The 9609-nt window shown below is 33.6% G+C and overlaps 1 protein-coding gene across 1 annotated transcript in view; it reads left to right on the plus strand.

The window, feature by feature from the left end:
- The window catches only part of LOC118755845 (syntaxin-binding protein 5), a gene marked incomplete at its 5' end in the record, with an annotated part of 814838 nt that overhangs the window by 206269 nt on the left and 598960 nt on the right, over nucleotides 1-9609 (plus strand).

The following is a 9609-nucleotide window of genomic DNA, read 5'->3' on the forward strand; positions in this document are numbered from 1 at the left end:
ACAAGAGACAGCAAAAAAAAATTAAGTGAGCGAGATGAGAGGAATGAAACAATAGGGGTATTCTCGAAGTCTTGCACGATGCACGGATTGCACGAAATGCAAAAAATACTATTCCAAATTTCGAAGAGTACGAGAACACCCCATTGCAAAGTGGTAGCATGCATGGGGAGCAAGCAGCGAAATTATGTATCAGATACAATAACAAGAGACAGCAAAAAAAAATTAAGTGAGCGAGATGAGAGGAATGAGAGAAATATGTAGCAATTCCAACAACAAAACAACTAGCACAGGGTCGCTATTATCTTGCTATGCTATTTTGCAAAATATATACATGGGTTTCGACGTTGCATATTTTGCAGCGATAGGAAATGTTGTTTCCCATGAATTTTCTTGTTGTGTGTTTGCAATTTATGCAATCCGTGCTACGTGCAATGGCTTTGCAAGATTTGGAGAATACCCCTAATATTTTTTGTAATTTTCCTATATTTGCAATTTTTATATTGTATGCATAAACATAAGTAAACTAATTAGTGTTTCTAGAAGTTGTGCCTGTTCAGTGTTTCCATACTCATTTGCATAAACAAAATTTTTCCACGATGGTGGAAGGTAAATAATGGTTTTTCTTTTAGAACTACCGAAATCGTTCCTAAATTTGCAAAACTTCGCAAACTATAGCAAATATTAAAAAAATATTAGAATATTTGGAACCAGCGACCTAAATGCACGCCAGCAATATTAATGCTGTTCTTTACATCTTTTGACTATAGGCCAGTGCAATTGTCAAGAGAACAATTAAAATTTTATTGGAAAAAGATAACTTTGAGTTTAACGATTAGCTAAAGGGCTGCGAGAAATGATATTTGACTTTATCTTTTCCATTAACGGATTCATTATCTAATAATATGCACCAAAACTTTTTGCTGAGCCCAGAATTTTTAACAATAATTGGTCTTATTCGACTAGTGTGATGTGGGTCAATTGGCGGTCGATGCGCGGGCTCTTCCAACTAAAATAAAAGACTAATATTCTGCAGGCTTGTTGTTGACTTCATGATACAATATATTTTCACTATTACCAAGGGATTTGAGAAAAATTTGATTTTCGACCCGGCCTATTGCTCATGTTTCAGTTTACAATTAACTGGTAGTATTTGGAGAGGAGAATAGTATGCACCCCGTTAGAAGTATGTGCATGCAATAGAAAATAAGTTATGTAGAGTCAAAGTGGCGTGACTCCTTTTTTTAAATTGTGACACTTGCGCCTTTTATAGTATACTGTAGCTGGTGCGTACCTAAAACTGTTATCGTACAACTTTTATAGTGTTCTGGAGCATAAGAGGAATCAATCTAGACATGGCAGGCTTATGCGCTCTCATTAGAAGATAGTTAAAAAAAAACAACTTCTTGAAAAGGTTACGATGCGTGCACAAAAACATATTTTTTATTAGCACATCTTCTGAAATTGGAAAATTTAACCAATTACGTGTGTGCTCTATTGTACAATATACTAATGAACTATGATTCTCGTGCACCACTTTTTTATTTGTTCATTCAAAAGTTACAGAGCGAAAAAGAAATAAGAAAATATATAATACCCAAAGGCATTTTTTGTCCATGTCATCAAATCTGCACCGTTCGTTCGATTTTCGAAAATGATGTGTCAAATGAAAGAGCTTGGGCTGTAGATGCTAGGACTAAACGTTGATTTTTGGCAGTTTGTGTTCGGATATTTTTTTATATGAAAAAAAAAAATGCGGAGCACCGCCAATAAAAAAATGCCAAATATCAACGGTAAGTCCAAGATACTTAAAATTTTCAATTTACTTGCTAAAATTAATTGGGCTACAAAACTGAATACCAAAATTTTGTCTACAAGAAGTTAGAACTGTTGGTCAAACATTGCAAAATTTTCATAATTTTTGCACAAAGTCTGAAATTTGGATTTATATCGTATTTGTTAACTAACCAGCTATACTTTCATAAAAAATAATAAACATTAAATACAATACATATATAAAAATAGCAAAAACTTACTAAAAGTCCCGTCCCAGTTTTTATTTGGTTCGCTGTATATATATCTCTGTAACCGATTAATCAATTTGAACCAAACTCAGTACAATTATTGACATTGCCACAAAAAAGCTATATGTTGAAAATTTTCGAAATCGGGCTAAAATTACTCTCACTTTCCACTTGCAAAAAAAAACGCAAAAATCGTTAATAGCGTTTGGTGCGTTGCTCACGATTAAAAAAAAATAAAAATTGTTCACAAAAAAATCCGAAGTTTCTGAGAAATGCCCATATATTTAATTTACAATCAAATGGAGCATACAATCATACCAGAAGCTGAGAGACGATATGTGTATTTATTAAATACTAGATCGCCCTGACCCGCTCCGCTGGCAGTATTTATGGTAAAGTACTGGAACTTGGTGTGGAGATATATGAAATCAATCTTATACTCATGGAGAAAAACGGGCTATCTGTAGGTGTGTTTGTGAGTGAAATCCTCCTAAATTCTTGGACGGATTTTAACGAAGTTTTTTGTGTGTTTTTGAGTAACTCTCTGGATAGTGTAAATTCACAAATTCACCCACCAGTTGGCACTGGAGTTAAGTTATTAGTAAAAATCTTATTGATGATCCACTTTGGCTAATATTCAAAATATGTATTGGTAACGGTAAAGGCAATACTATTGCAAACAAGAGCTGCCACGTGGCGCTGGAGTGATTACGAATAACCGCCAAGTTAGAAAAGGTGCCGTGAATGTCAGAATAAATAAACCTGTTGTACCATTGAGTATATCGAATTTTTATGTGTTACGATTGGCCCAATGTATGTGATTTTTGCCAGTATTGTTATGCCTTAAAGCTTCATTCGCAGACACCAGGGTTGAGTTCTGCAGCGGTAAATCTCAAATCACCACCGATAAATCAACCGCCAAAACCATCGCGCGCCTTTTACTGTAATTAATTCAAGTAAAAACAAGTAAGAAAGTCTAAGTTCGGGCAGAGCCGAACATTAAATACCCGGCGCAAGTATTAAATATATGTTTTTTTACCTTTCCGAAACCTTCCGCTAGATGGTAAGCCGGGGTGTATCAATTTTGAGTAAATTAGCGTCCTTCAATTTCGAAATATTGAAGTTTCAAGTATTTCTGAAATTTAGCGTTATATGAGAAGCGGCCGTTATTTTAGCCCGATTTCAATAATTTTCAACGTTTTGCCTATATGTGGCAAGCACAATAACCACACCGAGTTTGGTACAAATTGGTAGAACGGTTACCGATATACTTATATATGATCATAAGTGGGCGGTGCCACGCCCATTTTCCAAAATTTTACCATAAACGTATTTCTTGGTAAAGAATTGTTGCAAGCATCAATTTTGAATAAATTAGCTTCAATATTTACTGATTTATCGAAGATTTTGTATTTCTCTGAATTACCGTTATATGGGATGTGGGCGTGGTTATTGTCCGATTTTAAAAAGTTTCGGCGATTTTTTATGCTGTACCAAGGCCAACAACTGTGCCAAGTTTGGAAGAAATTGGTGCAGCGGTTACCAAGATATACACATGTAACCATAAGTGGGCGTGGCTACGCCCATTTTCCGAAAATTTATAATATTCTTATTTTTCGTCTAAAAGTTATTGTAAATATCAATTTTGAGTGAATAATCTCCAGTAGTTACTAAAATATCGCAGTTTTATATGGGAAGTGGGCGTGGTTAAAGTCCGATTTCGCCCATTTTCAATACCAACCTACCTTGGATTAAGGGAAACCTACATACCAAATTTCGTTGAGATATCTCAATTTTTGCTCGAGTTATCGTGTACACGGACAGACGGACGGACAGACAGACATGGCTTAATCGATTTCTTTTTTCATCCTGATCATTTATGTATACATTTGTCTATATCTATCTCGATTCGTTTTGGCTGTTACAAACAACCGTTATGTGAACAAAATTAATATACCCTTGTGCACAAGTGCGCTCGGGTATAAAAATTGCTTTCACTTAAATTGCTTTCGTGAAACTTACTTTTAAGGTATTTCGTCTGAAATAAGTCTATGTATATTGGATTTCTGTAGAACAATTATACGCATCCATTTTGAAATTGCCACCAACTATACGATAACGAACCGGATCATTGTTGCCGCCAGGGAGTGAAGAGGAAATGTTCTTCAAATTTATTTCGTTGTAAGCTTAACCGTTCTATGAAATGTTACACAATTAGAGAATTTCAAGAACTTCATCACGGACATAACGCTTTCGTTAGGTTATCTAAGGCGGAAAACGACCACCAAACCATAATCTTAGCCGATGAGCGTGCCAATGGAAATCGTAAACGTGAATTATTGGTGAAAATGGTAGACCAAAAAGTTTCAATAAAAAAATAAAAAATTTTTGCGGGACGAAGTTCGCCGGGTCTGCTAGTATTATAATATTTCATTTAAACTAATTAAGTTGAATTTTAACAGGGTGGCAACCCTTGTGAAACACTTTAATATTATTCAAAACTTTAAAACTAAAGGTTTCTTTACAATATTTTGTTTGACAACCATATTTTAATTCTTCAGATGGCTTGCGTATAATTAATTTAAATTTTACTTTTCAAACAGGTGGCAACCCTTTTCAAAATATATTAAACTACATCTTTTTTAAGCCTCTTGACATCCATTTTTTTAATATAGTTTTCAAATAAATAAATCCTTTAATTGAAGTTGAATTAGATTTTTTTAAAAGGTGACAGCCCTCATCCATGAGTAGAATAATTTTATATATCTCCATACCAAGTTCCAGTAATCTACCAAAAATATTTCCTGAGAAATGCAGTATGAAAAATTCCGTTTGTATGGGAGGTGCCATGCCCTCTTGCCTAATCGAGATTAAATGTATCCTATATTTTAAGTTGGGATAAATAACAGCAGTGTACACAATTTCATGATGATCGGTTGAATAGTTAAAGCGTAGCAAACAAACAAACAAACTCTATGTTATGTTATGTTACTAATATGTGTTTTAAAGGTGAAACAAATCTGATCATAAATATGATTTTTTAGGATAGATCTCAATGCCTGCGCCACATATCGGAAGACAAACACACTGATCCTTCTAAAAACTTTTGCACAAAACAACATTCATTCAATTCGATTTTAAAATCTGGGAGAAAATGATTCCCAATTAAATGATTCTTGCGATTTTATATGTGTATAAATGTAGGTGTATTAAATTCCATTACCTTGTAATAAGTGGTTCCAGAGATAACCGATATGAAAATTTCAGTTTGTATGGGCGGTGCCATGCCCCCTTTTCCAAAATCTACCACTCTTCGCCATAAGTACGGTATTGATAACATATGTTGCTGTGTCAAATTTCGGGACGCTAGCATAAGCGGTTCCACAGATAAGTGATGAGAATTTCAGTTTGTATGGGCGGTGCCACGCACTCTTTCCCATTATCTACTACTTTTCGCCATAAGTATGGTATTGATATCATAAATAGCTGTGTCAAATTTCAGGACGTTATGGGCGGTGCCATAAATAAATACATTTTTCTTGACCATTTCTTGTTTTTTTTTTATTATTCGAACTAAATAAATGTTTACAAATAATAACATAAAAACAGATTTTGTTTTTATTAACCCTTAACTTAAATTGCATTCCTGCTTGGATACAAAAATTTAAAACCAATGGTTCGTCTCTACAGGAAGGCATTGGTATTATTGAAGAGATTTACATAATTTATCTCAAACCGAATATTTAAAAAAATTTAAACGACCAACGCAGATCTTCATTATTTGAGAATATCAAGCAACACTTGTATGCCGATTCGAATTTTTCAATCCTTGAAATGAACTGAAAAAAAAAGAAAACATTAGACTGTATTTATTTTTTGTTTTGTTTTTGTTGTGCGAGCATATTTGCAAGCGTCTTTACCAATGTTTTAGTGCTTATCTAAGCGCCTAAAATGGTTTTTTCGTGCTTATTTTGTTTGGCCCTGATTACACTGGATCACAAATTTTAGTTTGGTTTTTGTTCTCCAGACGCCACTATCCAATTTCTATGTAGAATTGCCTGGTGATTCCGAAAATCGAGTTAATTTTTTTTCTATGGATACATTTTCGAGATATTTCCAATTTACCGTTATTCAGCTCAAAACAAAAAGTGGTTCCACTTAATCATGTATATCTTTCGAACCAATTTAACAATCTTAAAAGGAGATACGTCAGGTCAAAGCTAATGAAATTCTACATAAACCATATATACATCACTTTCCTATAGGAGTGATAGTTTCTGACAAATTAATTAATCATTCCAGGTTTGGTTATTTTTTAAAGAAAAAATTAAGAAAATCAAACTTTAACAGAATAAAAATCTGTGCTAAAGCCTGTTCTGTTACAAACAAAAATCAAGTTACTACTGAACAAAATCGGTGGCTAAACAGAAATAATGAGTGGTCAAATGAAAATGCGAAGAAAGATTTTTTTGTATGAAATATGAGCAGAAAAGCGTGTTACTGAGGTGTACGTGGCGTATGAGTAACTTTCTTTCCTGCTCATTTTTCATACAAAAAATCTTTGCTTATTTTCATTTGACCACTCGTTATTTCTTATTTATTCATCGAATTTCTTCAATAGTAATTTGATTGTTTTTGTAACAGAAGAGGCTTTAGCACAAATGCAAAAATTTGGCACAGAACCTGTTATTTTTTTAATTTTCTTCTATTAATTTTTTTTTTATTTTTTTATTTTTTCATTAAAAAATAATAAAAAAATGGAATGATTAATTAATTTGTCAGAAACTATATGTCCTTTCGGAAAGTGATGTATATACGGTTTATGGATAATTCTATTAGCTTTCTTTTGCCGTATTTTATATTAAGATTGTTAAATTGGTTCGTAAGATATAGGTGATTAAAAGGAACCATTTTTCTCTTTAAGCAGAATAACGGTAAATTGAAAATATCTTGAAAACGTTTCCGTAGGAAAAAAATTAACTCCATTTTCGGAAGAACCGAGGAATTCTACATAGGAATTGGATAGTGGCATCCATAGAACATTTTTGCTGTAAACCCGTGTTATTATATATTTTTCATCAGATTAAAAACATTCCGGTGTAGTTAGAAATCCTTTTAAATTATTTTGATCATTATTTTGCACAAAAAAAAATTTTAAGCTCAAGATTTTAAATGTATTTAAATGCAGTTTGGCCGATACTATTTAGCCGATGCCGGTGCCGATTAATCGGTCGAACTCTACTATACAGTGTTTTAATCTAGTAGTCAAAGTTCGAAAGGGGCATATTATATTTCAAAGAAGTAATTTTGCTGCCTTTTCTCCCATGAGGCCGACTGCACTGAACAATTACTACCTTGGAACGCTGGCGGGTGGAGCGCTCCATTTTTTTGCAGGCCAGATCTATCAATTTGTCGTATTTTAGTTTAGTTTTCCACCAATCGAGAGGATTTTCACCGAGATATGCCCGTTTTTTCTTTAAGATAGGCCTTCAATTGAGCTTTAGTTTCACATATTTTAATGTCTCCAGATTCTACGTGGCTCGAACGTAGGTTCGCTTTCGCTGTAGGAATCTAAAATTATTTCTATGCGTATACGACTTTTAGCAGTACTTGCTGAAAGCCCATGAATTTGCTTGATATACTACTTAACCGTTTAGACAGACTTAGGCCCAATTTCAAATGGCCTAGTTAGTAGAGATTGTTGATTAACTTCCACTAATCATTTTCAGATCATACATTTAATCTGCACTTAAATGGCCAATATCGGCTATTTAAATATGAGATATGCAACCCTGTGTTTGTACCAAACAACCAAGATTGATTGGTAGGTTGTTTAATCAATCCCACCAAATCCCGCCAAAAAACAATCAGCTGTTCAGCATAAAATGTAAACAAACAAGCAAATGCCAATTGTTTAGCATATTTAAACGAAGTTGATCTGAAACCCAACGAAAGTCAAATGGCATTTAAACAACAATCCACAATTAAACTTAAGTGCTATTTAAATATTCATTTGAGCCATTTCAACAATATTAGCGTGGACTCTGCCCATGTACACATTCGCATTCGCAAAGCATTCGTATCATTTGATTTGAGGAAATATCAAAATCACGGGATAAAACCCATGGTTAAATTATACCACGCGAAGTAATCTGTGTTGCCAGAACTTTTTGGGCCGACCGGCTATATTGGCAAAAAAAAGTGGCTAAAAACGGCTAAAATGTTTCAACTAAAATTCACATGTTTTATTTAAAGAAATCGCAAGTAGAAAGACTAGTAAAATCATTATTTATTTATTTTGTTAATAAAGGTTATACGTAGCAAAGCTTTACACCACTCGTTAAATAAATCACAAAAACAGAGACTGGTAAATTCATTACAAATAATTTTTGTTTAACAAAAGAAACTGTCGTTATACGTACATCAGAAGTCATGTTTGTATTACTTAAGTATAAGAAAAGAGATCAATTACAAACTTACGGTGTTTTATTTTTTTAGTAAAAAATTTTGCCTTACATTGTATTATTTGCACTAGGTTACTTTTCGTCCTAAAAAATTGCTATTTTAGTATAAAGTATTTTGCTTAGTCGGAGGGCAATATTTTGAGGAATGAACACGTGAAGCTGTGAAAGGGTTGAAGAAAACAGGCCAGCATTATTTCGAAAAAAAGAAAACGCCATTAATTTATATCGAACAAGCCGGTCGCTTTTTAAGTTTTTAACAATTCAAATAGTAAAATTGTATTTTGATGTCTTTATATTCGAAACTCCTGTTTTTAATGTCCTACTCACTCTCTCACATGCCTGTTTCAGACTAATAATAAGCAACAATAAAGTATGGTGGCACCATGATACAATTATTCCCATAGAGTTTTGCTTCACATCGATATCCGTGCTATTTTATTCTCATTCGTTATTTTATAAGTGTTGCGAATAAAACTTCGCACTTAAATTTAAGCCATTCATAACAAAAATTGTATAAAGGAAGTCCCCACTACATCCTTCTTTGGAAAAAACACAGTGACCCAAATATAAAATGGGACGCGAGATTTTAGCAAGTGTTGGCTGTTTTTATTACAACGCTTTTATCAACTTGCACTTTATACTATAAATACAGCAAAGGTATTTATTGCAAACCTAATCTAGATATAAACCTCGTCGTAGGTATCATATCAAAGACATACAATTAGAAAAATTCTAGAGGTAGATGTCGCCCCGCCAGAAGAAGTTAAATATTGCGCCTAAAAATATGCGTTGCTTACGTTACAGCGGAAATGGACGACACGCCCTTTCTTTAAATGAAATTAATTGTTGCTATATGTATGTATGTTAGGGCGGGTCGATTTGTAGGGGCCCAAAAAATTAACAGAGGCACATCGCGATTATGATTTTTTGGGTCATTTCAAGCATTTTTGCCCAAGAAACCATAGGTCTAAAATGAATTTCGAGCCAGCGATTTTTTCTATCTAGTCTAATGTACATACATTAGGGCGGGTCCAATTTTTTGCATCAAAAGCACATCGCGATTATGGTTATTTGGGTTATTTCAAGCATTTTTGCCCAAGAAACCATAGGTCTAAAATGAATTT

Source organism: Rhagoletis pomonella, unplaced genomic scaffold (assembly GCF_013731165.1).
Source record: "Rhagoletis pomonella isolate Grant_MI unplaced genomic scaffold, Rhpom_1.0 Rhpom_scaffold_00002, whole genome shotgun sequence".
Taxonomy (NCBI): domain Eukaryota; kingdom Metazoa; phylum Arthropoda; class Insecta; order Diptera; family Tephritidae; genus Rhagoletis; species Rhagoletis pomonella.